Source organism: Prionailurus bengalensis, chromosome A1, assembly GCF_016509475.1.
Source record: "Prionailurus bengalensis isolate Pbe53 chromosome A1, Fcat_Pben_1.1_paternal_pri, whole genome shotgun sequence".
Taxonomy (NCBI): Eukaryota; Metazoa; Chordata; class Mammalia; order Carnivora; family Felidae; genus Prionailurus; species Prionailurus bengalensis.
The window spans coordinates 139,055,692-139,082,478 of record NC_057343.1 but is presented as its reverse complement, the minus strand read 5'-3'; the positions used below and the strand labels follow the sequence as shown (position 1 = coordinate 139,082,478).

The following is a 26,787-nucleotide window of genomic DNA, read 5'->3' as shown; positions in this document are numbered from 1 at the left end:
TGCCTAGACCAGCTCATCATCCTGTCACTCAGGTCATGACTCCACAGAGACAATCACTCTTTGTGGGGGTTGGGGGAGGGAACATAACTGTACAAAATCAGAAGACAGTAGTGACAATGGAAAATCTGTTTCCTCTCTAGATCTCTCATCCACAATCTGCCATGTAGGTCACTCAATAAAACAATTTAGAAGACTGACCCCTAAGACTTTTTCCACAAAGCATCCAGAGTCCCAACTTGCCAAAGACTACCAAAGGATAATTGGATGTAGAAATGAACACAGAAGAACAAACCAGAAGATGACACACTTACAAGATCTCCACTCCTTTATTAACTTCAACGCTAGTCACCATATCTAATGAGCTTCAAACCAGACTAAGATTTAGTAGAGAAAAAAAGAAAGTCTTCAAAAATACTTTCAAATAATCACCAGCTACATATAGCCAAGTGGCTAATTTCTTTTTGCCTCAGTCATTTAAAGAAAAAAAAAATTAAAAGAAAAAAGCTACAATAGCTTTTCTTATCTTTTCAAGATTTAAGATACATTTCATACCTTTCACTTTAGTAGCAAATTAAGAGAAAAACTGCTGCCCCAAAAAAGAACATCCTTCAGATCCTTTCTCAATTAGCATACAGAAATAATTTGCAATAAGAAAATCAGCTCTTTGTCTTAAATTAGGTTCTTTTTAAAACCGTTTTTCTTAGCAAAAAGTTAACTTTACAGTTCTGTTGATGACATTTATTTTTACTGGGTAGTAAACCCAATACTTCAAAGACTGTATACAAGGTAAGCAAAACTCGATGCCCATCCAAATGGCTGCAAATTTTAACCTGGCAAAGAACAACGTACTCCAGTTTATTAAGAGCAAAGGTATTGGGCTGCTTGAATTCAAACCCCTACTTCACCATGTATTAGCTGTGTGACCCTGGGCGAGTTACTCAACCTCTCCACACCTCCATTTCCTGACCTGTAAAACAGGTATGATAACCTATCTCCTAGGATGATCATCAGGATGAAGTGATTTAATATTTTAACTGATTGGACACGATCTGACCACAAAGTAAGCCCTATATAAATGCTCGCTACTACCATACAAGTAAATGAGGTTGTATGGTTTTGATACTTTACCATAGTTTTGCTTCGTTAATAATATGATGTCTACCTTGGTTATAACTCTACATGTTTAAAACCAACGCTAGCTTTGTCCCAAAAAAAAAAAAAAAAAAAAACGTTGGAAAAAAAATTTAAAAAAAAAAAAAAAAAAAAAAAACCAACGCTAGGAAATTGGAATTTTCAAAACATTCCATTTCCTACACGAAGAGCTTTTAAAACGTTGTAACTCCCGTACTTCAGATTTAGCTCACGTTAAGAAATTTTGCCAAGTTCATCCTGAAAATGGCAACCAAAAAACAAAGTTAAACAACTGTCCATAAGATTTACCTCCAGCAACTCAAGCATGAAAGCTCACGAAAGAGGGGAGATTATAAAAGAACAAAGAATAAAGGCAGACAATCAGAGACAGTGTTTCCCAAGAACAAAGGAAGGATTTCAGAAACTATGATGTTCCAACATGATCAAGTGGCCTTGGGCCAGGTTCTCACTGCAGAGTGCCTAGAGAATAAACACCAACGCCAAGTGGGTCCCCAGCATCCTCGTCTCCCCTTATGCTCCCTGCTCTGTAATGTGATCTAGGCAACTCTACAAGGACTCCCCTGAAACAGAAGTTTGCATCAGCACTTCTTTGCTATACTAGACGCTCTGGTTTGGTAACACGAGAGACAAATGTGAATAAATGTATTTCACCCACAGGGAGGGGAGCTAGAAAGGGGGAGAGGGGGGAAAGCAGCTGCAAATAACCTCTCTTGTTTCTGATATTTACAACTACCTCCAAGTGGGCAGGGAATAGTTAATAGCACGGACCAGTGCAGGGCCTCTGCAACCTGAGTTCTAATGAAATCCAACCCTCCCTCCCTAAGCTAAGGGCCTTGCAGCTTAAGGAAAATGCGGCCCAGTTGCCTGGTTATGTAAGAGACCCACACCCAGACACGAACCAAGCCGGCTAAGGCAGCCTTTTGCAAATGTGCTGCTGACCGGGTTTGGCCCACTCTGGGGGCCCAGCTCTTGCCTGCCATGGTCAGCAGAGGGCCTCTCGGTCCCGGTATCTCTTTACATTGGCCAGGCAGGTTGGTTTCTTTCCCTCACCCATTCGTTTAACTGTGCTTTAAACCCAGCAGTTGATGCATAGAGAAGGATTTATTGAGAACAACTAACCACCATGAGATGGGTAAAGGATGTTTGAGAGTTCAGTTCCCAGCACCTCCACCCCACTGAGACTGTGCCCCCAGAACTTAGTGGTCAGTTCTCCCTGCTCACCTTATGTGACCTAAGATAGCATTTGACACAGCTCATTGCTCTTTTCCCCCTGCCTCCAGGACAAACCTACCTTCTCTCTCTCTCTCTCTCTCTCTATCTCACCTTTCCTTCTCAATCTCCCTCATCTTCTAAATTTTGGCAGGTTGCAGGGTCCTAGGATCAATCGTCACATTCCCTCTGCCTTTCTCTCTCCCTCTCCCACATCCCCTGGATCATCTAACAACATGGTCTCACAGATCACTGTACGATAATGACTCCTATAGTTTCATCTCCGACCCCAACCTCTCCCCTGAATCACAACCCTGTCCTTAACATCTCCACAGAGTTGTCCAACATCCGCGAGGGCAAAACAGAACTCCTGACTTTCTCCCTTCTCCACGTGCTCCACGTGAAGGGCAACTCTGCCTTTTCTCAGAGTCACCTTGAATGTTCTCTTTCACAACCCAACAGATCCACAGTCCGGCCTTCTTTTTCCTTCTACCTCCAGCCACTGCCCTGCCAAGGTGAGTCACCACCATCTCATGCTCAGCCCATTGCAAGATCACTGTCCTCTTAACTGGCCCCCTCGCTTCCACTTTTCTGCCCTTGACAACCTGCCCTCTGCAACATACAAAGGCAATCTCTTTACAAAGAAAACCAAATCATGTCTTGACTCTGCAAAATTCTCCAGTAGCTACCCATCTCATTTTGAGTACAAGCCAAACTTTACTCCAACCTACCGTGCCTTACTTACTAAGATGGCTCTAGGACCCACTTTAACACGGGCAGGGCGTGTCTGAGGAAGGTATCTCCCCACACACGCAAGCAACTCGCAGACACCAATGGAGCGTTCTACAATCAAACTCAGTTCTGACACTCTCCACCCAGAGATAACATCGGAATCCACAGGTTAAAGGCTCAGTCCTAGGAGACTGCTCCCCACCCCCGGTTCAACCGGATGCAAGTCCAGCTTGTCACCTATACTTCCGACCAACTAGCTATAAATCAGAGGTTGCCGTGAGCCCCTCTCCTTAGGTGTGATTAATTTGCCTGAGAGGTTCAAAGACCTGAGAATAGCATTTTACTAATTCAACTTCTGGTTTATTAGAAGAGAATATAACTCAGGAACAGCTACGCAGAAGAGACGCATATGGGACCTTCTATGTTCTCTCAGTGCAATGCTATCTTGACACCTCTGTTTTCCATCCAGAAGCTCTCTGAATCCTGGCCTCTTTGTCTCATTACATAGACCTGATTGATTAAATCTTTGGCCATTGGTAGGATGCGTGGGTGGCTCAGTAAGTTAAAACTCTCACTTTGACTCAGGTCATGATCTCACGGTTCATGAGTTTGAGTCCCGAGTCAGGCTTTGCGCTGACAGCTGGGAGCCGGGAGCCTGGAGCCTGCTTTGGATTCTGTGTTTCCCTCTCTCTCTTCTCCTCTACAGCTCTCTCTCTCTCTCTCTCTCTCTCTTGCACGTGCACATGTTCTGTCTCTCAAAAATAAACAAACATTAAAAACATTTTTTTTGGCCATTGGTGACTGAACTCAATCTTCAGCCCATTTCCCCCTCCCTGGAGGCAGGGGCGGGGCTGGGGGGCACTAAAAGTTCCAACCTTCTAATCACATGGCCCGTTCTCTTGGCAACTAGCCCCCAAATCTTAGGTCCAAAAGTCACATCTTTATCACGTTCACTACTTAGGACATTCTAAGAGTTTTCGGAACTCTTTGCCAGAAACAGGAGAAAGCCCAAATATGTACTTCCTACTACAAATCACAGTATCAGACTTCTCCAATCTGCCCTTTCTCCATACTCACCCAACCTCTCTGAAGCCTACTGATCACCCTACTCCAGCTACACAGTCCTTGCTATTCCACGCCTCCGGCCATTTGCACTTGCTATACTCTCTACCAGGATTGTTCTTGCCCTAGATAACCAGATGCTTTGCTTCCTCACTTTCATCAGCTCTTTACTCAAATGTTATCTTATCAAACAGGCTCTCCCAGGCCATTAGGTATATAAAACAACACCTCCCCCAACCACCTGCTCTCTTTTCCCTTATACCATTAATCATCACCTAACACATTACGTATATATTATATATTGTGTTTCCTTCTACTAAAATGTAAACTCCCTCAGAACAGTGACAATGAATGCTTTCTCCACTATATCCCCAGGGCCTAGAACTATGTCAAGTACATAAGAGATACTTAATAAATATTATCCGAAGGCGTGAATACTCTTCATTAAGAAGAGAAACCTTGTACCAGGTACAACTAAGAGACTATTCCTTTCCCACCTGACAAATTTCCTCAGATTCTGGAAGTTTTCTTGCGAGCTGCTCAGCTGTTCTTGCTCTACACCTGGTTGTGAGGGGAGTATTGCTTTCTTATTTTTTCCATTCATTCCTTCATTCCCTTTTCCAACATTTACTGAGTCTACTGACTACCAACTACCATGCTACCTGTTGGGCCCAGCCCAGGTCCCTCAGCCTCCATCTCAGGCTCTTAAAAACATCTTTAAGTACAGTCATTACAGACCACTTCCCCAGGAGGTCCCCTAACCAGGCTCTAAACAGCCACAAGCTGTTCTCCTTCTCTGAGCCCTTCCTGCCCGTTCCCTCTGTGTTTTGTCCTATCTGATGTACCACACTCTGGAGACAGACGTTTTATTTCGTTCCTCCTGGTAGGACAAGCAACTTCCTGGTGGGGGTCTGAGCTAAAAACAGATTCTCCCATTGTGCCGAACCCTGCAGGTGGCAGGCGCTTCCTGTGCAACACCATCCGACATGCCCGCGGGCAGCGGCAGCCCAAGAATTCCTCTTTCTTCTCTTTATTTTAAAAACCCGGTGATCACTCTTTTATTAAAGCAACAATGGACGATCAGGCAGATTTGCAAGGTAAAGGTACTAGGAAGATCAGGGGAAAGAAAGCCAAAACATTAAAATGGAGAGAAGAAAAACACTAGGTACTCCAAGAATCAGCATCTATTAAACACCTGCTCTATAACAGGTAATTATACTAGATAACACTGCTATTACAGCTCACACTGATACGATGCTTTCTCTAAACCAGGCACTGTATCATTTCCATTTAATGGCTCATTGGATCCTCAGAATGATCCTTTGAAACAGTACTATTTCTCATTTCCATTTTACAGAGTAAGAAACCGTGGTGCCATTTAAATAACTTCCCCAAACTAGTCAACGGCAGCTCCACGCAGGCACTCTGCTAGCTGATTCAAAATACTTTATTTAATAACTGGGCTTACGGAGTATCCCACTTGAGCTACATAAAATGGCATTTCAGCAATGTCTGGCATTTTCCCATTAGGAACTTTCATTAATGTGTTACAATATGACTTGTGCCTACGTGTGTTTGTTCACTTCCTGAGCCCATGCTTTCTGCCTCTGTAGATCTGCTGCCGGAATAAGACAGTCTGAGTCTCGCTGAGAAAACATTCATAGGACAGTAAGTAGAGGATTTCATTTTGTTCAGCCACACAACAACGTACAAGGTAACTGAGAGCAAGACTGGAAAGATACACGGAGATGTTAGCTGCTCTCTTCTGGGTAATGGAGTACAACAAAGTGGCTTTTAATTTCAACTCTTCACTTTCCAGATTTTCTCGAGTTCTAACAGTAACGGTTTTTACACGTAAAACAAAGGAAGAAATAGGCTGTGTCTTAAAAATGTGCCGATGTGAAAGAACGGCTGCAGAATCTCGGGCAAAATACCAGGTAATTGGTAAACCGACCGTATCAGATGATACCCATGTAAATGCATTAATTAAAGTGTTTTCTGCAGGAGTACATAGGACTGTTCTGGCCCATCTGCGAGCCCAACTCTCCCTAGCCACCTGAGATGTTATCGTGTTGGCTTTGCAGACAAGGAAGGTGAGGCCCAAAGAGAATGACTAACCCACTAAAGCTATGAAGTGACAGAACCAGAATGCAAATGGTGCCCAATGAGACAGCCTTTCTCACTGCAGCACACTAGCCCCTGACTCCCAACTTGAAAGAGAACTTTTGCCGAATTCTGAAATTTACAGTAGCCCTTTCTGTCACTGGTCTCCGGGTGTTCCACAAGGATGAAAAACACTCACCGTCCTACGTGAAAAGGAACATTTTCAGGGCTAGACTGCCATTTATCTCCTTGCTTATTCTTCCTCTAAGTTTCTCTTAGGATTTTCCTGATATTAGTCTTGGCCCGGAAAAATCTCTTGGCCTCATCCTTCTGAGTTGGACTTGAGGTCACAGAAAAGAGCCATCCACATTCTAAAATTATCCCCAGCCCAGGAATTTCCTGTGGGTCATAATGTAAAATGAAATTACTCGAAGATGTACGTGTACACCACGGTATGCCTGGGAGAATGCAGGGAACCTCTATCTACCAAAATAGAGTGGTTCTAACGTTGATCCAAATGCCTACTTCATCCTCAGAACTTCCTCAGCCTCCTGGGATCCTGTGAAAGAAAAGGGAGCCCTGGGATAAGATCAGACCTCTCGACCTATTCTGTTAACAGTAAGAACTGAGGACAAAAGTCAAGGGATTCCAAAGGTGCTGAGGTGAAAGCGGTTTTTCCAGCCCTCTCCCTCAGAACAACAATTTAAAAGCCTTTCTAAATAACAAGTTACAACTTGGTACTCTAAAATCAGATCCTAAAAGAAGCCCTATTCTGCTGTTCTGAAAGACCTCATTATCAAAATTATCCAAGAAGAGAATAGGCCTTTTCCTGGTCATACACCAGAGGCACGGGGGGTGGGGGGGGGGGGGGATGCAGAGAAGGCTGAAGAGAGCAAGAAAACATTGTTCTTAGAGAACAGTAACAATTTTCTCCCAAATCCTTCCAAGTTCTCATTCCTAATTATAGTAACACAAAGTAGCCTTTAAGAGCACCTATGTTTATGTGTGCAAAAGCAGTTTAACTGTGTAACTTTTTTCCACCCTTTCCACCCTGGCTTCTCCCAAGCTATCTGGGACATGTTCAGTCATGTGTTGTGATTAGACTTAACCAGCAATTCCTTTCTTTTTTTAAAAATTTTTATTTTAAGTCATCTCTACGCTCAACATGGGGCTCGAACTCGAGACCCTAAGATCAAGAGTTTCATGCGCCTCCGACTGAGCCAGCCAGGTGGCCCAGCAATTCCTTTCCTTCTTGATGTAGCTGGGGCCTAAATCAAGTTAGTCTACACAAAGGAGCACTAAGTAAACCGAAGGGGAAAAAAAGGAGCACATCATACAACCACCAGGACATAAGTGAAAGACATCAAATAAACTGGCAGGACTTTGACAAGACCTTTCCTGTTAACTGTAGAGAAAAAATACAAACTAACTGATAAGGAAGATGCTCCTATATGTCATCATCACAAGAAACCCTATGAATAATTCATATCCTGGATTATCTTATAGAAAAAAAAAAACAATGTCAAATAAAAATGATTATATCCACTTCAGAAGTCACACGGAGCTCCAATTCTCCAGCACCCATCTGTAGAGCTATGTGTTTTTGCCCCACTTAACATCCCCAAAAGTAACTAAGTTCCACTACCAAAAAGGAACTATGTTAATGAAATGGAGAATTCTCCACTAAAACGTAAATCCTTTCACTTTTGGGGGGGGGGGGATGAATGACATTAGTTTCAGGTGAATAACAAGGATTTGATATTTGTATATATTGCAAAATGCTCACAATAAGTCCAGTTAACATCCACCGTCATACACATATTTTTTCTTGTGATGAGAACTTTTAAAATCTACTCTCTTACCAGCTTCCAAATACCTCTCACTTATTTTTGTGTGCTCAACAACATGTCGATTGAATGAATGAATCAATCAATCAATCAATGATGAAAGCCAAGCACTGCTTGGCATTCCTCCTAACTGTTCTGGGTTTCTCCCAGATGGGAAACTCTACTTGATTTCTGAAAGGATTCAGAATCCTGAGCAACTCTGGAAACCTCTGGGTCAATGAGTACGAATGATAGCTGGATATAACATTTGTTAGAATTCATAACGGGGTTTTCACTGGCAGGGACAAAAGAGGTCAAAGAAATGAGACATGTGGTTTCCTTGCCTGGGGGGAACTCACGTTGATGGGCTTTCGTACTTCCACATGGGGCTCTGAAGGAGACCACCTTGCAGACTGCCCCACACCATCACAAGGGAAACCACTGCCAAGAACACTTAGTGGGAGAGTGAGGTCAGGCAGCAGGGCCAGCCTTCCCGAGCTGCTCCCACTTGCCTAAGTGGGGGGAATGGGTCCTTAAGACCCTACAGGCCTGTGAGAGGAGTATTAATGGCTGAGGAGAGTACTTGTGGCTTGCCACGGACCCGCCACGGCACCAAGGAAAGGACCCTGGAGCAGGTATCTCTAGAGAAACACCCGAGCCAGCAGCCTGGGACAGAGATCCCAAGTTTTATATAGTATAACAAGGGTGAGGCCAAGTCAGTGAAGGAGAAGTCACCAGGAGAAATCTAGACTAACACCAGGGAGAGGATACAGTTGCAGGACATTGGTCAAAGATGTCATGGCACCCCATAAAAAACATTCATGCCTTAGGGAAGAGCCCAGGCCAGCAGATCTGTAGCAGACACCAGGAGGACCCACGGGACATTCAAAAATTAGGCCTCTTTTGGGGCGCCTGGGTGGCGCAGTTGGTTAAGCGTCCGACTTCAGCCAGGTCACGATCTCGCGGTCCGTGAGTTCGAGCCCCGCGTCGGGCTCTGGGCTGATGGCTCAGAGCCTGGAGCCTGTTTCCGATTCTGTGTCTCCCTCTCTCTCTGCCCCTCCCCCGTTCATGCTCTGTCTCTCTCTGTCCCAAAAATAAATAAACGTTGAAAAAAAAAAATTAGGCCTCTTCTAAATGCCCCCATCCTCACCAGAAAAATCACATTCTATAGCAGCTTGGCCAGAAAGAGGAGGATCAGAAAGAAATTGGATAAACTGGATATTTTACTTGGAGAGACTGAACAGCGAAAATAATGGTTTCTATTATTGCATCATACCAAGTTTTCTGTATTAGACTAAAATACATCCTTTCCCCTCCCCACCGTCTGGAGTATAGGACTTCATAACAATATCAGATCTATTACAGGCAAAATAAAGGAACCAAGACAAAATGAAAAAGTATCTGAGTATAGTGTGAGTAAATCTGTGCCAAAATATGCTTTAAATATTTACTGCCTGCTTTCTGTGATCCAAGCAGTAGAGTTGTGAAAACAGGTCACCCGGCTCTGTCCTCAAGGAATTCACTGTCTTAGCGCGAGACATTCAATACTAGCTGCCACGCACTAATGAAGGGGCTATTATAAAAACATGCAAAAGCCAAAGTGGCAAGGATAAGTTTACTGCAGCATCATTCGTAATAGCCAAATTGTGGAAGCAGCCCAGCTGTCCATCAATCAATGAACGGATAAAGAAGACGTGCTGTATATACATAATGGACTATCACTCAGCCATTAAAAAGAATGAAATCTTGTCATTTGGAACAACATGGATGGAGCAAGGGTTACAATCCTTAGCAAAGAAAGTCAGAGAAAGACAAATGCCATATGGGCTCGCTCATATGTGAAATTTGAGAAACAAAATAAATGAGTGAAGGAACAAAAACGACAGACAAATCAAGAAACAGACTCCACAGGGCACCTGGGTGGCACAATGGGTTAAGTGTCTGACTCTTGATTTCAGCCCAGGTCATGATCTCACGGTTCATGGAATCAAACCCCGCATCAGGCTCTGTGCTAACAGTGAGGAGCCTGCTTAGAATTCTCTTACTCCCTCTCTCTGCCCCTCTGCCTGCCTCTCTCTCTCTCTCTCTCTCTCTCTCTCTCTCTCACACACACACACACACACACTCACACTAAAAAAAAATACATTAAAAGAAAGAAAGAAAGAAAGAAAGAAAGAAAGAAAGAAAGAAAGAAAGAAAGAAAGTTCTAACTACAGAGAACCAACCGATGGTTACCAGAGGGGAGGTGGATGGATGGATGGGGGAAATAGGAGATGGGAATTAAAGAGTACACTTATCATAATGAGAAAATAAATTCTAAAAATTTTTAAGAAGAATGATGAACTCAGGGAATTCAGAGGTCTTGCAGAAAACAAAACCTTCAAGCTGGGTCTTACAGAACAAGTTGAGAGATTACATACATAATCTCATAAAAATAAAAGAGGGAGAGAAAAGATTTACTGAAAGCATGTGAGGACATGTCACAGAACCAAGGGAATTTAACAACCAAGCCTTGAGAGGGAGGCACCTGGGCCACAACAGGACCTCAGAGAAGAGAGCAAGGGCCTGGAACCTAGCAGGACCTTATCACGCAACTGCTTCTCTCTTTACACTTAGTCTGCAGGGTTTCCTCCTACCACAGACTGCTTTCTCCCAGCAAATGGCCTCTACTCCCACCTTCCAGCGCTGCCTCTCATGAAAGGCGCTGTGTCCCTCCTAACCCCAATCTGAAGAATCCCAAAGAGGGACTCTCAATGACCAAGGAGAGGCGCTATGATTGGTTCAGTCTGAGTGGGATGATGCCCAGCCCACCGCATCGAAGAAGGCAAGGTCACATGAGAAGGTGCCAGCATCATTTGGACCTATGGCCAGAGCAGTGGAGGGGCCACTCTGGAAATAATCTGAATGTTGAGCAAAGGGAAGGAGGATGGTAGGCAGACAAGAATAATTATCTAGGCCAATGCAACATTTGCCGTCACTCTTCATGTCCATAACCCCAGGAGTCAACAGTGTATGAGTCTGGGATATGTTCCATCACTTTAATACATTCTTTGTAGTCTGACTCTGCCCCTTTGGAGGGATCACTTACCTATTAAAACCCCACCAGGTCACCACAGGCTATTAAAATGACAGCCCTTTCAAACCAACATCCCTCAGCTTGAACTGCTCTCTTTGCCTTGAACTTCAACAGTAATTTTTCCTGACTTCTATGGGATTTATCACTTTCTGCCTTAATATATCTGAATAAACAACTACTAGTTCTTGCCCCAAAGTTCAGAGGTAGGGAGGAGTCCCTAACCATGGGGTAATAAATTGGAATAGTTCCTCCCTTCCACTTACAGGGATTAGTGTAGAAATCACCTCGCCCAAGAATTTAAACCACCCCCCCCAAAAAGAAAAAAAAATCAGTTTCAAATATGTGGCCAAGTATTTGTTTAACTAAAGGGAGCCATGAGGCTCCCTATGTTGTTTGGCAAGGGGCTCGTAACTGGCATCCTTTCCTCTGCCGACCAAGGTTTCCAAGCAGACTCTGAAATTAGAACCGCCCTGCTCTCCAGTTAGACAGTATCTTCATTGTGAACCAACAAAATCTTAGCAGGTTATGTCACCTTCAATAAAATGTTTCTCTTCCTCAATAAGGATTTCTGTGGTGACCTATTCCCCCGATGGTGGTCAGGCATCCTTTTGGGGAATTCCAGAACTGAAAACACACAGGCACACGGAAGTCTACACGTATGTTCAAAGAAACTTCGTGAAAGGAAGAAAGGAAAACATGGACCAGAACGAGTAAGGCCATGATATACAAGTCATTCACCTTTAAAAATTACCTTTCAACCTGTTGAAATGTCATCGTACTTTGAACACTCACTGCATCAGGGGATTATTTTTCAGGTTATGTACCTGCCCTCCTCAATGAGCTCACAGGAAAGGCTCAAACAGTGCTGGGATGATTCTGTCTCCATTGCCAGCAAACTCACTCCCTCTAACTTCATCTTTCTGTCTGAGACAAACCTGTGAACTTTCCAGGACACACTGGAAGCTCCCCCATCCCATCCTCTTCTCAAGGCACCCTGTCTCTTTCTGTCCTCAACCCAGCACCCAGCGCGGCACACATCTGTTCATCTCTTCCCACCCAAACGACAATGTGTGGCACTACTATATGCATAAGGGAACGGATCTACAAAGACGTAGAAACCCCTCTACCACTTTGCTCCTCCGGGGTTTTCACTGCTGCTTCTCTTTCTAGTCAATGATTCACAGAAGAGGGAGCAGCTAATACGGCGAGACAAAACGGCACCCTTTGAATGTAGGGAGCTACTCATGGAAGTTCTCCTCCACCAAGAGGGGTACAACAACCCGAGAGGAACGAAACCTCTCAAGTCAATGTCCTTGATGTAGGACTGGCTCTTCACTTATTAGCTCTGATCTTGGACCCCTCATTTCCCTACTATGAGCCTCACAGCCCCCAACAAATAAATGCAGCAGACAACTGCACCTATTTAACATACAGATCTTTTACAAACTAAGTCGCGTGAAAAACACTTTATCTGGACCTCACTTGTGTGTATTCACTCTCCTTCCTTATTCCACCATTGGTTACTGTTCCCTGCACTGCCACAAGAATCACTTTAAAACTCACTGAGCTTCGGTTTCCTCGCTTGGAAGCCAGAGGTAGTAGGCACCTTACAGAGTTATTTCGAGAATCAGGTATCATTTATGTAGGGCGCCTACCACAGCTTAGTTAACAGTGGCTATGATGATTAATTAAGTGCCACACAAATCTTATTTTGACTATAGCTACAGAAAACATGGTACTGTCTAAGCTCTCCAAGGTAGTGAAGCTTTCTGATAGGCACTGCCTCCTTTGGCAACGACAGACCAGTTTTTCACGAGCACACAGGGGGGCAAAAGCCCTCTTTCATACTTTGTGTAATTAGAGAGGCACAGGACATAAGCTGGAGTAGGAGAGAGTGACAGAAGTTGCCTAAGTGGATGAAATGCACAAAGAACAGTTGAACATTTTCTGGGCCCTGGTGATGCGAATTAAAGAATACATCTTAAAGACTGAAGAATAATTATGGTTAACTTAGGTAAGGCCCAATCCCTGGATTTTTTCACCTTTGATTTATAAACATTAATTTCCTTGGTTCAATCTCCTACCGAAACCAACGAAACAAGAGTCCAGGCATTCCTCGAGTCTCTGAAGTGGAACGGTCAAGGATTCTAGCCCACCCCAATCATTAACCACACGGCTCCCAGTACAGCCTGTCCTGGCCATGCAATGACAAGGGGCAACTTTCAAGAATCCCAGGATACTTCTGAGGCAGCTTGTTTTTTAAATGCTTTCACCCTCCGCTTACGTCGTCACATTCCCTTCTAGACGTGGCCATTTCCAAAGGTACTTCTTCTAAGTTAGTCCTTTTCTCTTCCATGCTGGCAGCATGAGGGGAAGAAAGCACTATATTCACTTTTTTGTGGATGCAGGTATTGGTGGGTTTCTGCTCATCTCGCTTTCCTGTTTTTACCAAACCTTCTCTATTTTCCCAGCTCTCTGAACAAGCCAGGAATGTGTATGTGTGTCTATTAGAGAATGGTGATAATAAGGACAAGATGGAGTGTTAAAAGACAGAATATTAACTAGGGGGATCAGGACAGAGAAATCCGAGTGAATAAAAGAGAATATTTCTGGGGTGCCTGGGTGGCTCACTTGGTTAAGCAGCCAACTTCGGCTCAGGTCATGGTCTCATGGTTCACGAGTTCAAGCCCTGCATCGGGCTTTGTGCTGACACCTCAGAGCCTGGAGCCTGCTTATTCTAGGTCTTTCTCTCTCTCTCTCTCTCTCTCCTCTCTCTCTCTTTCTCTCTCTCTGCTCCTTCCCTGCCCGTGTACTCTATCTCAAAATAAATATTTACCAAAAACAACAGTATTACCAACAAAATATGAGAAGTTTGCTAATAAGGCAGAAATCCCAGGTCTCCAAACCTCCTTCTTGACTTCCCAAGTGACCAGAACTTAGCTTCTAAGAATGATGTCGGTGATAACTAGAAGAAAGAGCAAGAAATACAAGCCACCTTAGTTTTAAAGACCGATGATAATTAGGTCACCCTACAAGAGACCAGAGACCACAGTTCTGGCACAAACAGGCCACTGGGCTGAAAAAAAATCCAGCTTCCTGGTGTTTCTTCCAGTATACAGACATAGCATGCCCAGGTGTTGTGAGATGTGCCACCCATCCTTAGTGCTAAGATCCCTGTAAGCAGGGACAGTACCTGTCGGGTTCACCACTTTGCCCCACCTTCTACGACAATGCCTGCTATTCTGGAAATGCCTGTTGAGCACATAATTCTCCATCACTTCACCTCTTTGGGCCCATAACCCTCATCTATAAAACGAGGCAGGGAGACCAGGTCACCTCTAAGGCATATGGTTCTGGGACTCTGTCGAGCCAACACTGCAGTGTGACCAAACCCACTCTTCACAACTAGGCCGTCATCATTTAAGTGTATTTATTTTGAGAGAGAGAGAAAGCATGCACACATGCACAAGCAGGGGAAAGGCACAGAAAGAATCCCAAGCAGACTCTGCACTAAGAGCACAGAGCCCAACATGGGTACTTGATCTCACAAACCATGAGATCATGACCGGAACTGAAATCAAGAGTTGGATGCTTAACCAACTCAGCCACCCAGGCGCCCGTCGGCCATCATCATTTAATGAAAAAAGCAAGCAGGAGACACAGACGATTCTCTGCTATCAATTTTATTTCCACTTGTCATTTATGACCTGCAAATAGTTTGATTCTCGAATCCCAAGTACCAGCTTTCACTTTAACTGAGTTTAATATAGTTTAACATAGCTATGTTGTGACTTTTTGCTGTACCTCACACTGGCTGTGTTCCAATTTTAGATTTTTTTTTTTTAATTTTTTTTTCAACGTTTATTTATTTTTGGGACAGAGAGAGACAGAGCATGAACAGGGGAGGGGCAGAGAGAGAGGGAGACACAGAATCAGAAACAGGCTCCAGGCTCCGAGCCATCAGCCCAGAGCCCGACGCGGGGCTCGAACTCCCGGACCGCGAGATCGTGATCTGGCTGAAGCCAGACGCTTAACCGACTGCGCCACCCAGGCGCCCCCCAATTTTAGATTTCTAAGGGCAGCGTGATTAATGTGTGCCCTACACCCCCAGTGGACTCACAAACTTCTCCACCGGCCTCCTCATCGTTAATCCCACATCTCTCCCAGTTGTGAGGCTATGCAGGTCCCCAGAAACACAGACATCCACTCAGTCTGCCAGGCCCAAAAACATACGAAGATTATTCCCCAAGCTGGAATGAGGTTAAATGAGCACAAAGATCTAATAATCCTACAGAACAGCAACCTGCCTTCAAGCAGTTCTCACCATACCAGAGTAACGCTCCAAAGAATTAATGACATAGTGTATCTCCCCACTTTAAGTAATTTAGAAGTTTATAAAAATTATTCGGGGTGGTGGGGGGCACTTGGGTGGCTCAGTCAGTTAAGCATCCGACTTCGGCTCAGCTCATAATCTCACAGTTTGTGAGTTGGAGCCCCACATCGGGCTCTGTGCTGACAGCTCGGAGCCTGGAGCCTGCTTTGGATTCTGTGTCTCCCTGTCTCTCTGCCCCTGTCCAGCTCACTCTGTGTGTCTGTCTCTCTCAAAAATAAACATTAAAAACATTTTTTAATTATTTGGAAGTAATTTCAAACTTCCAGACAAGTTAGAAAAACAGCACAAAGAACACCATTATATTATCGTTACCCAGATTTACCTATTGTTAACATTTTACTCCATTTTCTGTATATGCCTGAGCTTGCTTTTACATGCACATGCTTGTGGTCTCTCTTAGGTAAAGTTTTTCCTCCTGAACGATTTAATGGTAAGTTGCATTTATCATGGTCCCTTGCCCCAAAGAACAAATTAAGTTTTAAAACTCAAACAGAAAAGTGGAATGTGGTACAACAGTTTTTTTTTTTTTTAATTTAACGTTTATTTATTTTTGAGACAGAGAGAGACAGAGCATGAACAGGGGAGGGTCAGAGAGAGGGAGACACAGAATCTGAAACAGGCCCCAGGCTCTGAGCTTTCAGCACAGAGCCTGACTCGGGGCTCGAACTCACGGACCGCGAGATCATGACCTGAGCTGAAGTCGGCTGCTTAACCGACTGAGCCACCCAGGCGCCCCTGTACAACAGTTTTTAAGTCCCCAGTACGAGATTTTCAAGGATGGTAGCAGAGCCGTAAGGGGACTTTGTTAAGGTTGAGGCTTTCTACCACCCCTGGATGTCTAACCAAGGTTAATCCTGGGGGTGGCCTTGACCCCAGCCAAAGAGAAAGGGGACACACACACACACACACACACACACACACACACACACACAAATACCACCCCTCTATTTTATTTTAGAAGGAAAAAGGCCCTTGAGGCAAACCAGCTACGTTGACAACTGCCAGCCTCCATTTTTCTCAGCAAAAATTTGCCCAGGGTGATTCCGTAGGTCACCCTGTTCTAGAGAATACAGAATTCTGCTCCCTAACAATGCTACAGGGACAGTCCACTTTCAGAAACAGCTCTTCTGCCTTCAAGCTCATGAAAATGTTCCCTTGTCCTTGAATTAAAAACATAACCACATAACTCCCCACATAAGATAAGGGGCAGAATGCAGGACTACCTTTCCTGCTCTGGTAAACCTCAGAAAACAACAATTGCCACCTGCTGAGGGCCGGAGATGGTGCAGTAAATACTCAGGATACCTCACTGCACCCTAACACTAACTTGTCCCTTGATTTCCAAGGACTGTACGATAAGAATGAGTTGCAAGGGGGAATAAGTGGTATAAACTGACTGCGTTATTAATCATGCTACAAATAAATGACTTTTCCTCCGACAGCAAAGCGTTTTGTACTCTTGGTAATTACTAATAAACTTTTTAATGTAGGACTATATCCCCTGGAGATACACAGGCTTTCTTGTTTAAACCGCTTCCTTAAAATCCCTTTCTTAGAACGACTATCAAATCAACAGTATAAAATGGAACACTTTTCTTAGGTAAGGAATCAAAAACAAACACAAACAAAAAAACCACCCACTTGAAAACAAACACCAAAGAAGCAGAAACTGGATACTGAATATGTACACAGTTCTTTAAATCAACAGGACTCTCCATTATCAAGGTAACTCCAAGGTAACTCCGATAAAGTGAGTCTGAAACAGTTACCTTGTACTAAATTCCCCCCACGCACTTTTTTTTTAAAAAGAGAAGTGCACGTGCATAATTCAGCACAAAGGCAGAGTCAAAGTGAAAGGAACCTAAGAACCAGCAGGTTTACCTCAGAAGCCTATCTGCAAAGTATTTTGAGAGTTAGAGTTTTATAAAGACATGTGTAAACTTGCAGTTCATCAGACAAGAGTCTGGCAAAGCAATGAGGAAAAGAAAGGTAAGAATACGAAAACCCCTGGCGTGGCTCTGAGGGAAATAAAAGATTCCGGGATCTACCTTGCTTGGACGCCCTCCGCCGAATCTTCATTTTGGGGAAGGAAGGCCATGAGTAGTTAAAGGGGGAGTCCGAGTCCGAATCCATCTTTTTGTTTTGCTTAAATCAACAGATTCAACAGGAGAGACTCAGGAAGAACTGTGGGCGTCCCCCGCCAGGAGGCGAGTCTACCGTGTGATGTCAAAGGAAGGAATGGGGCTGGGTGAAAAGCTCCCGAACACGGGGAGGGAGAGGCAATAAACGTTTTGCTTCCTCCAGGCGTCCAGGCATGTAGACTGAGAAGGAGGCTGTAAATATTAAAGCCAAACGAAGGAAGTGAAAAAGGAGAGAGAGGCAGCTAAGGGTTGTACTGGTACATCACAGTCCAGTTATTCAAAAGGTCACTGGGAGCAAATGAATCATTAACTCCCCTCTTCTTGTGGCTGGAAATGGACTGAATTCAAAGAGAGCGGCCTGTGCTTCAAGAAAAGCCTCCAAATGCACTTGTTTTGTTCTGGAGCTGGAGGATCGTTTACAGAAAAGCCACCCTGCACAGCGATGTAAAGGTTGAAGTTTACAAGTGTGGACAGCCAGAGAGCTCAGTACACAGGCAAATAAAAGCCATCACACTCAAGGCGAGGAGTTTTCCAGAGCAATCTGTTCTTTCATAGCATTGACAGTGTCAGCAGATTTTCAAATTCTAGGGCCGAAACAACTCTGATAATTCATTTAACAATCTAGTCTCCCTACACTTTTAATGCTACAGTGGCTGGAAGCTTTTACTGTTACAGACAATTCTACTCATTAAATACATGCAAAGTCCTCTACTAGTGTTCAGCACAATTGGGGCATTCTTCAGCTGTCACTAAGTTTGGCTTCAATCTTAAGGATTGGGGTACCTTTAGAGCTTGGCTCTAACCCTACAGTCCCTCTCAACAGAGCTAGTGACTAAGTTACCACAAACCAAGAGTTCCTACAGGTTCCGCTTAACGAGCCTCTGGTAATTAGCATTCAGTACAAGCCCATCACCACCTCCACCTAAACCGAACACTACGCAAAGTCACTTCCCTGCTCTCCACGAGCACACCGATACATGGGACCCACAGAAGTTCAAGCAAAGCAGCCAAGAGCTGTGGCAGAAAAAAAATAACACACGCCAAGTCTCAGAGGGGAGCCTCTTCTAAGCATTTATTTTGTATTATTGATAGCAGGAAATGGTGTGTTTTCTTTTGTGACGTCATCTGCCACCCAAATAAACTAAGACTGTGGAAACGATATGAAGGCCTGAGTGACTCTGCAGATCTGAAGCATAGCAATAGGTGTCGTACTTAATATTCCTTTTCACCACAATTATTTCCCAAATTGTTGACTTGATCATGCCACGCTGTCAGAAAGAGATGCGTAATCTGCTCCATAATAGCTAATACCATCTGATTGGGTGGGGAGTAGGTGAGAGGGCCAGATGGAACTGGATCAAGGGGAGAAACCACTTAATTTCCAATTCAAATCAAAATTAGAATTACATGAAACGCGGTTGTGTTTTTATATGGTTTGCTACACAAATACCACATACAAATATAACCAAATGCAACTAGGAGACAGTTGTAAGCATTACAACGGAGTCAAAATAAACATTAATACATGTTTTACTTCGTGGCCTTTTATTTGAAAAATACTGCTCTTAATTAGCTAGGTGCAATTCTAAGAATAAATTATTCTCAAGCCTTGTACCAGGTTAGAGAGTTTTAGTCCACATGGATCTTGAGCAAGAAAATAAAATCTTGAAGGTGAGTGTTTCTATTCATTCTCTAAGTTTTAAAGCTTAGAAACATGCCAGGGACACTGTGGGCATATGATGAATGAATGATGTACACTTACTTAACCTGTGGATAGAGAAGCTTTACATGTCATTCTGTAGTATTTTTAATATCCTGATTGAAAATATGTATTAAAAAAAATTTTTGGGGGGGCGCCTGGGTGGCGCAGTCGGTTAAGCGTCCGACTTCAGCCAGGTCACGATCTCGCGGTCCGTGAGTTCGAGCCCCGCGTCGGGCTCTGTGCTGACGGCTCAGAGCCTGGAGCCTGTTTCAGATTCTGTGTCTCCCTCTCTCTCTCTCTGCCCCTCCCCCGTTCGTGCTCTGTCTCTCTCTGTCCCAAAAATAAACAAACGTTGGAAAAAAAAAATTTTTTTTTAATCAACTGTAGGTGATACACAATGTTATATTAGTTTCAGGTGTAGAAGACTGAATGAACACTCTTGTTATGCTCAGGTCTACCATCTGCAGTTACCATACAAGGCTATTAGAGTACCATTGACCATATTCCCTACGCCACAGAAAATAGGTAGCTTCATGAGACTTCCTGTAGCTTTATGTTAAGTGTTTTAAAGTATCGTTGTGTTTTACTCATCACAATAGTATCTTTATTTGACAAAATAAAAGTAAAACAACAGTACTGGTGAGTGGACAAAGCCCACTGTTCTCCAAGGTTCCGGGCAATACTTCGCATGTACATAGATCCTTGGATGCCTCAGAGAGGTCTGCAGACCAAAGAAAGGGAACGTCCACCTGTCTAGACAATCATCAAACTGAAATGAAAGTGTTGGACCAGGAAATAATATTATCTTTCTCATTTGCCATGCGTGGTTAAGTTTTAGAGCCACTTAACCAGGATCAATCCCGGGTCAACCAACTACTAGAGCTGCTCCCTTCTTGACCATCAGTGACAGATAAGAAGAAAGTCAGGACAATCCCGAGAGAAATATGATAAAGTCTTTGTAAAACACATTTCTAGTAGCTCAGATGCCAAGTAGATCCATCTTAATCTAGTTTTCCCCAAAGCACGGTCCTTGGTGACCAATTACTTATCACTGGATTATTGATATGAAAATTATTCTGACAATAAAATAGAACTACCCAAAAAATACATGTGAGAAGCCTAACAATATTTTCTATTCTTATTTGATGCACCAATATTTTTAAAGAATGAAATTACTGCCACTGACCAGCTATATAACATTGAATTAACACATAAAATGAAAGAGAAAATATTGTTTGCATCCCTCTATTTTTAGGCCAGTTCATTTTCTTGCTCACCAAAGAACTTCTCCCAAATGTGAGTCATTTATCATGTTTCCTGGAGTACTCAACTTTGTCCCCTGTTATACCAATATGACTGCATTTAAATCAATTCAAGATGTTATTTAGATCTCGTTCACATTCAATGGCTTAAATTCTTTGCTTTCTCTGGCTGATTCCAACTGCAGGTGGAGGAATTCAATGGTAGGTCCCCCAAGGGCCACTTTCTCACCCGCTATCATACAACTATTATGATGCCAGGGTGTGAATGATTTCATCAGCCTTACTGTGCCTCCTGTAATTAGAAAATCCTTTGTTTAGAAAATTACCTCCACTGGGTGACAAACATGCAGGGCAGATGCTGCTGAAGTTTTGGCTCTCTGCAAGACCCACACAGAAGGGAAGCTTCCCTTCATTTTCCTCGTGTCATGATGGCATGCCACCTACCTTTCAGTCTTGGTAAAATTAATCTTCCTCAGAGGGTATTTATATTTTGATTTGAATTATAATATTTGTACAATTTTCTCATCCTCCAATAAGCCCCAAAATTCCTGGAGTGCGAGAGCTGTGTCATACCCATTTTTTTTTATTTTTTTTAACGTTTATTTATTATTGAGAAATAGAGACAGAGCATGAGCAGGGGAGGGGCAGTGAGAGAGGGAGACACAGAATCCGAAACAGGATCCAGGCCCTGGGCTGTCAGCACAGAGCCCAACGCGGGGCTCGAACTCACGGACCGCGAGATCATGACCTGAGCCAAAGTGGGACGCTTAACCGACTGAGCCACCCAGGCGCCCCGTGTCATACTCATATTCTTAAGCAGTCAGATGCTGAAAAGAAAAAACCATGGGTTTGGGGAGCCATTATGTATCTAGGCTTAGACAGTGGCTCTGTCACTTATTTAGCAACCCTAACCAAGTTACTTTCCGACCCTCACTTGTTTCATACAAAAGGAGGTCATAACGTCCATACTACAAAGAGTTGTGAGAATCAAATGGGGCAATAGTAAAGAACTTAAGTTTTCATTACGTTTTCTTAAATATTAAATAAAGTTTCCCTTTCGCTGTATTTCTCTTCTACATTATAGACACTGAAGTATTCTTATGTTTACCTCCGGAGTGATAGCTTTTTCTAAACTGAGACCTGCCAGTGTACCTGGCTAGCTCAGCCAGCAGAGCATTTAGACTCTTAAGGTGAGACACGCTAATGTGCAAAGAAGTTCCCAGACAATCATACCAAGACTGAAAGAGAAGGAAGATTTTTTTTTTCCTATTATGCTCCATTGTCTAACAACCAGAGACCACAGTTTCTAACACTGCTAGACAGCATTCTGGGGGAAAATCATTAAAAAACACAAAGAGCTGGAGGCAAAAACCCCTAATGTCAGGACAAGCCTACCCTGGCTCACTTCAGCCAGAAGAGGCAATGTAATGGAGCCTGGGATGGTCAGAATCTTTCTCAAAATCCTTTAGAAGGCACCGTGTCATCTGTTGGCATTCAACACAAGCAGTTCTTTGTTGGAGAACATTGTGACTCTGGTTATGCACCAAGTGAAATGCTTGGCTCTTACTGGGAGGCCATGCTATACAGAAAATAAGGATCTTTCAAAGCACAGCTCCTATCCATGGGCTCAGGATGTGCTCTGAGAAGGACAGTGGGCACAGGACATTCACATCAGCAGTGTCACACTCAGGGACGTGGCATCATGAGTGGAGCCAGCCAGACGTTTGAACTACAATTTTTCTCTCTACTTCTGCATTGTGTATAAACAGAGCCCATAAAATTGATTTCCTATAAAACAGACATCAACTGGGAGCATGGGACAAACACTGTTACCATAAATTAGAACTCTAGGATGCCACCATTTCCTAAAGCCATCTTATTTTATACATAAGAGTACTTTTTATTTCTTACCTACCTTAATTGCCTTGACTTATTTGAGTAAAAAACCTGCATGCCCTTTCAAAAGCTTTTTTATCACCGTACTAAGGGGAAAAACTGGGTATACCCTAGAAATCCATCAGGATGACATTACTTGTATTATGACAATATCCACATATAGTGTAAGAAGAAAATATCCAGAACATTTAGGACAGGAAAGCACATTTCTACATGAAGCAACATATTCAAGAATTACCATGTCAGGGGCACCTGGGTGGCTCAGTCGGTTAGTGTCTGATTCTTGGCTTTGGCTCAGGTCATGATCTCAGAGTCGTTGAGATCAAGTCCAGGTTGGGCTCTGTGATGACAGCATGGAGGCTGCTTAGAATTCTCTGTCTCCCTCCTCCCCCACTCACACACTCTCAAAATAAATACAGGTTTTTTTTTTAACAAATAATCCAGTGAAGAAGTGGGCAGAAGACACGAATAGACACTTTTCCAAAGACATCCAGATGGCCAACAGACACATGAAAAGATGCTCAATGTCACTCCATTAGGGAAATACAAATCAAAACCACACTCAGATACCACCTCACGCCGGTTAGAGTGGCTAAAATGAACAAATCAGGAGACTATAGATGCTGGAGAGGATGCAGAGAAACGGGAACCCTCTTGCACTGGTGGTAGGAATGAAAACTGGTGCGGCCACTCTGGAAAACAGTGTGGAGGTTCCTCAAAAAATTAAAAATAGAACTACCCTATGACCCAGCAATAGCATTGCTAGGAATTTACCCAAGGGATACAGGAGTGCTGATGCCTAGGGGCACTTGTACCCCAATGTTTATAGCTGCACTCTCAACAATAGCCAAATTATGGAAAGAGCCCAAATGTCCATCAACTGATGAATGGATAAAGGAGATGTGGTTTATATTTACAACAGAATAGTACTTGGTAATGACAAAGAATGAAATCTGGCCATTTGCAGCAATGTGGATGGAACTGGAGGGTATTATGCTAAATGGAATAAGTCAGACAGAGAAAAACAGCATATGTTTTCACTCATATGTGGATCCTGAGAAACTTAATCGAAGTCCATGGGGGAGGGGGAGGGAAAGGGGGAAAAAAAAGTTACAGAGAGGGAGGGAGGCAAACCATAGGAGACTCTTAAATGTAGAGAACAAATGGGTGGGGGGCAGGGATGAGTGAGTGATGGGCAATGAGGAGGGCACATGTTGGGGTGAGCACTGGGTGTTTTATGGAAGCCAAGTTGACAAATTATATTTAAATAAATAAATAGGTTTTTTAAAAAAAATTTTTTACTATTTTTTTTAATTTTATTTTTTAATTTACATCCAAATGAGTTAGCATATAGTACAACAATGATTTCAGGAGTAGATTCCACAGTGCCCTTTACCCATTTAGCCCATCCCCCCCACACCCCTTCCAGTAACCCTCTGTTTGTTCTCCATATTTATGAGTCTCTTCTGTTTTGTGCCCCTCCCTGTTTTTATATTATTTTTGTGTCCCTTCCCTTATGTTCATCTGTTTTGTCTCTTAAAGTCCTCATATGAGTGAAGTCATATGACTTTTGTCTTTCTCTGATTTCACTTAGCATAATACCCTCCAGTTCCATTTACATAGTTGCAAATGACAAGATTTCATTCTTTTTGGTAGCCAAGCAATAGTCCATTGTATACATATACCACATCTTCTTTATCCATTCATCCATCGATGGACATTTGGGCTCTTTCCATACTTTGGCTATTGTTGATAGTGCTGCTATCAACATGGGGGTGCATGTGTCCCTTTGAAACAGCACTTGTTGGGATGAGCACTGGGTGTTTTATAGAAGCCAATTTAAAAATAAATTATATTTAAATGAATACATACATACATACATACATTTTTTTTAAAAAAGAATTATATTGTTGGGGCGCCTGGGTGGCGCAGTCGGTTAAGCGTCCGACTTCAGCCAGGTCACGATCTCGCGGTCCGGGAGTTCGAGCCCCGCGTCAGGCTCTGGGCTGATGGCTCAGAGCCTGGAGCCAGTTTCCAATTCTGTGTCTCCCTCTCTCTCTGCCCCTCCCCCGTTCATGCTCTGTCTCTCTCTGTCCCAAAAATAAATAAACGTTGAAAAAAAAAATTAAAAAAAAAAAAGAATTATATTGTCAATGCTTTCCCTAGCAGTTAATAAGGCTAAAATGATCAATTTCTATCCAGATGATACTCTTAAGGAAAAAAAAAAAAGACTCTTGGTGGATCTATTTTTGTTTTAGACCTTGAAATCCTTGGCATAACCTAAAAGGAAAAAAGTATGAGCACTTGGTTTTTCTGAACAATGAATTATGAGGAATTTTGACTCTATTATGGAGAGGCAGCTGTGGACACTGGATGTGAGAGGTCCTAGGGGTGGGAAAAGCAAGGATATGAGCCACGAGGCTGGACAGAGCAAGGGTGGACAGATAGTCAAGTTTCTTGTCATAGCCTCAGGACAAAGGGATCCTTCATGACAGAAAGAGCCACGACACTTAGGGAGAGCGACATCTACATTTTAGGTTTTTTTCTGATAATTTTCCAATTCCAATTTTCCCAAATCTTCCCAAAAAAGTTTCTTATGTGCCACAAACTTACTTACAAACCTACTTTTTAAAGCCAATTTTAACATTCAAAGTTCAACTTATTCTTCTATGGACTTTTATATGATTATTTGCATGTCCAAAAGTTAACTAGGAGATATAAAATGGGCAAAAAACTTAAACAATCAGTTCTAATGTAAACTTAAATCTATCCATGCCATAGTTCTAAAGCTAAAATTCCCACAAAACAGAATGGAGAATCCTAGTTTTAAATAAAGGGTGGCTCATCTTACATATGCTAACTAGAGTATTGTTACTTCTAGGCCCTGTCAACTGGAAGAGTAAGGAGACACCTACATGTGTGCCCTAACGTGTGCATACACATTTATCTACAAATATTTCTATAAGCAACTATGCGTGTCCATGTTAACTAATCATGAGTACATACTGATGTGTCCAACTCTAATTCATTAGCACAAAGATCATTCTAGCCTCCTCTCCTTGGTTATCTACCAACTCCCACTCCAACATAACAATCTTATCTATAATCCATTTGCTTAATTGTTCATTTCCAGGGTACTTTTACAGTGGTATAATTGTTAACCTGTATCCCCGGGACCAACAATTCCATCACCCAGAGGACAATGTGTATGTACCGCTTCCTTTCCTTTCATCTTACAGACTCTACTCATTTCCAAAGTTATTGAGGTCTGAACTCTCCTCATCCCCTACAGTAAGGCATTTCATACATTTTTAGTACAATTAAATGGTTTTGTCACATTCTGTCTCCATCATAGGACCCTCCAACTTAATTTTTTTATTTGCCCATATTAAAGTTCACTCTGTATGCCATTAAGCTCTCTGAGTTTTAACCAATTCAGTGTCATGTATCCACCATCAGAGTATCTTAAAGAGTATGTTCATTCCCCTAAAACAACAACAACAAAACCCCACAATGACAGAAATATGAACAAAGGACAAAGAAGCCAACTGGAAGAGTTCCTCCATTGCCAGAGTGAGACCACTTCTGAACAATAAAGCAGGACTAGATTATGACCTCGAGTATCCAATAAATATCCAAAAATCTCTATTGACATAAATGATTGAATAAATAGGTAAGGAAGGGTATAAGCCCCCCAAGCAGGAGAATTCCAAATTATTTATTAGCACGCAAGGATGTATACAGATGACACGCCACCCCTTAAGTATGGGCTGAACATCATGACTTCCTTCCAAAGAGTATAGTGTGCAAAGAGTAGTGGGCAAGAATCATTTTACAGTGAATAAAGCTGACAAAACCCACGTCTGCCAGATAATCAAGGTCGTCATTAACAGTGAAAGTAATGACAGCATACACCAGTGAGGTGATGACAATGGCATTTTGCCTCTGTGGTATTCCTCCCCAAACCCATAACCCCAATTTTAATAATGGGAAAAAATTTTAGAAAAATAACAACTGAGGGAAATTATACCTAACACTTGACCAGTACTCCTAAAACTGTCAAGATTATTAAAAACCAGGAAAGTCTGGGCCGCCTGGGTGGCGCAGTCGGTTAAGCGTCCGACTTCAGCCAGGTCACGTTCTCGCGGTCCGTGAGTTCAAGCCCCGCGTCGGGCTCTGGGCTGGTGGCTCAGAGCCTGGAGTCTGTTTCCGATTCTGTGTCTCCCTCTCTCT

At 43.0% G+C, this 26,787-nt stretch overlaps 1 protein-coding gene across 1 annotated transcript in view; it reads right to left on the bottom strand.

The window, feature by feature from the left end:
* ARHGEF28 (Rho guanine nucleotide exchange factor 28) overlaps positions 1-26,787 on the bottom strand; it is a 312,308-nt gene that overhangs the window by 105,219 nt on the left and 180,302 nt on the right.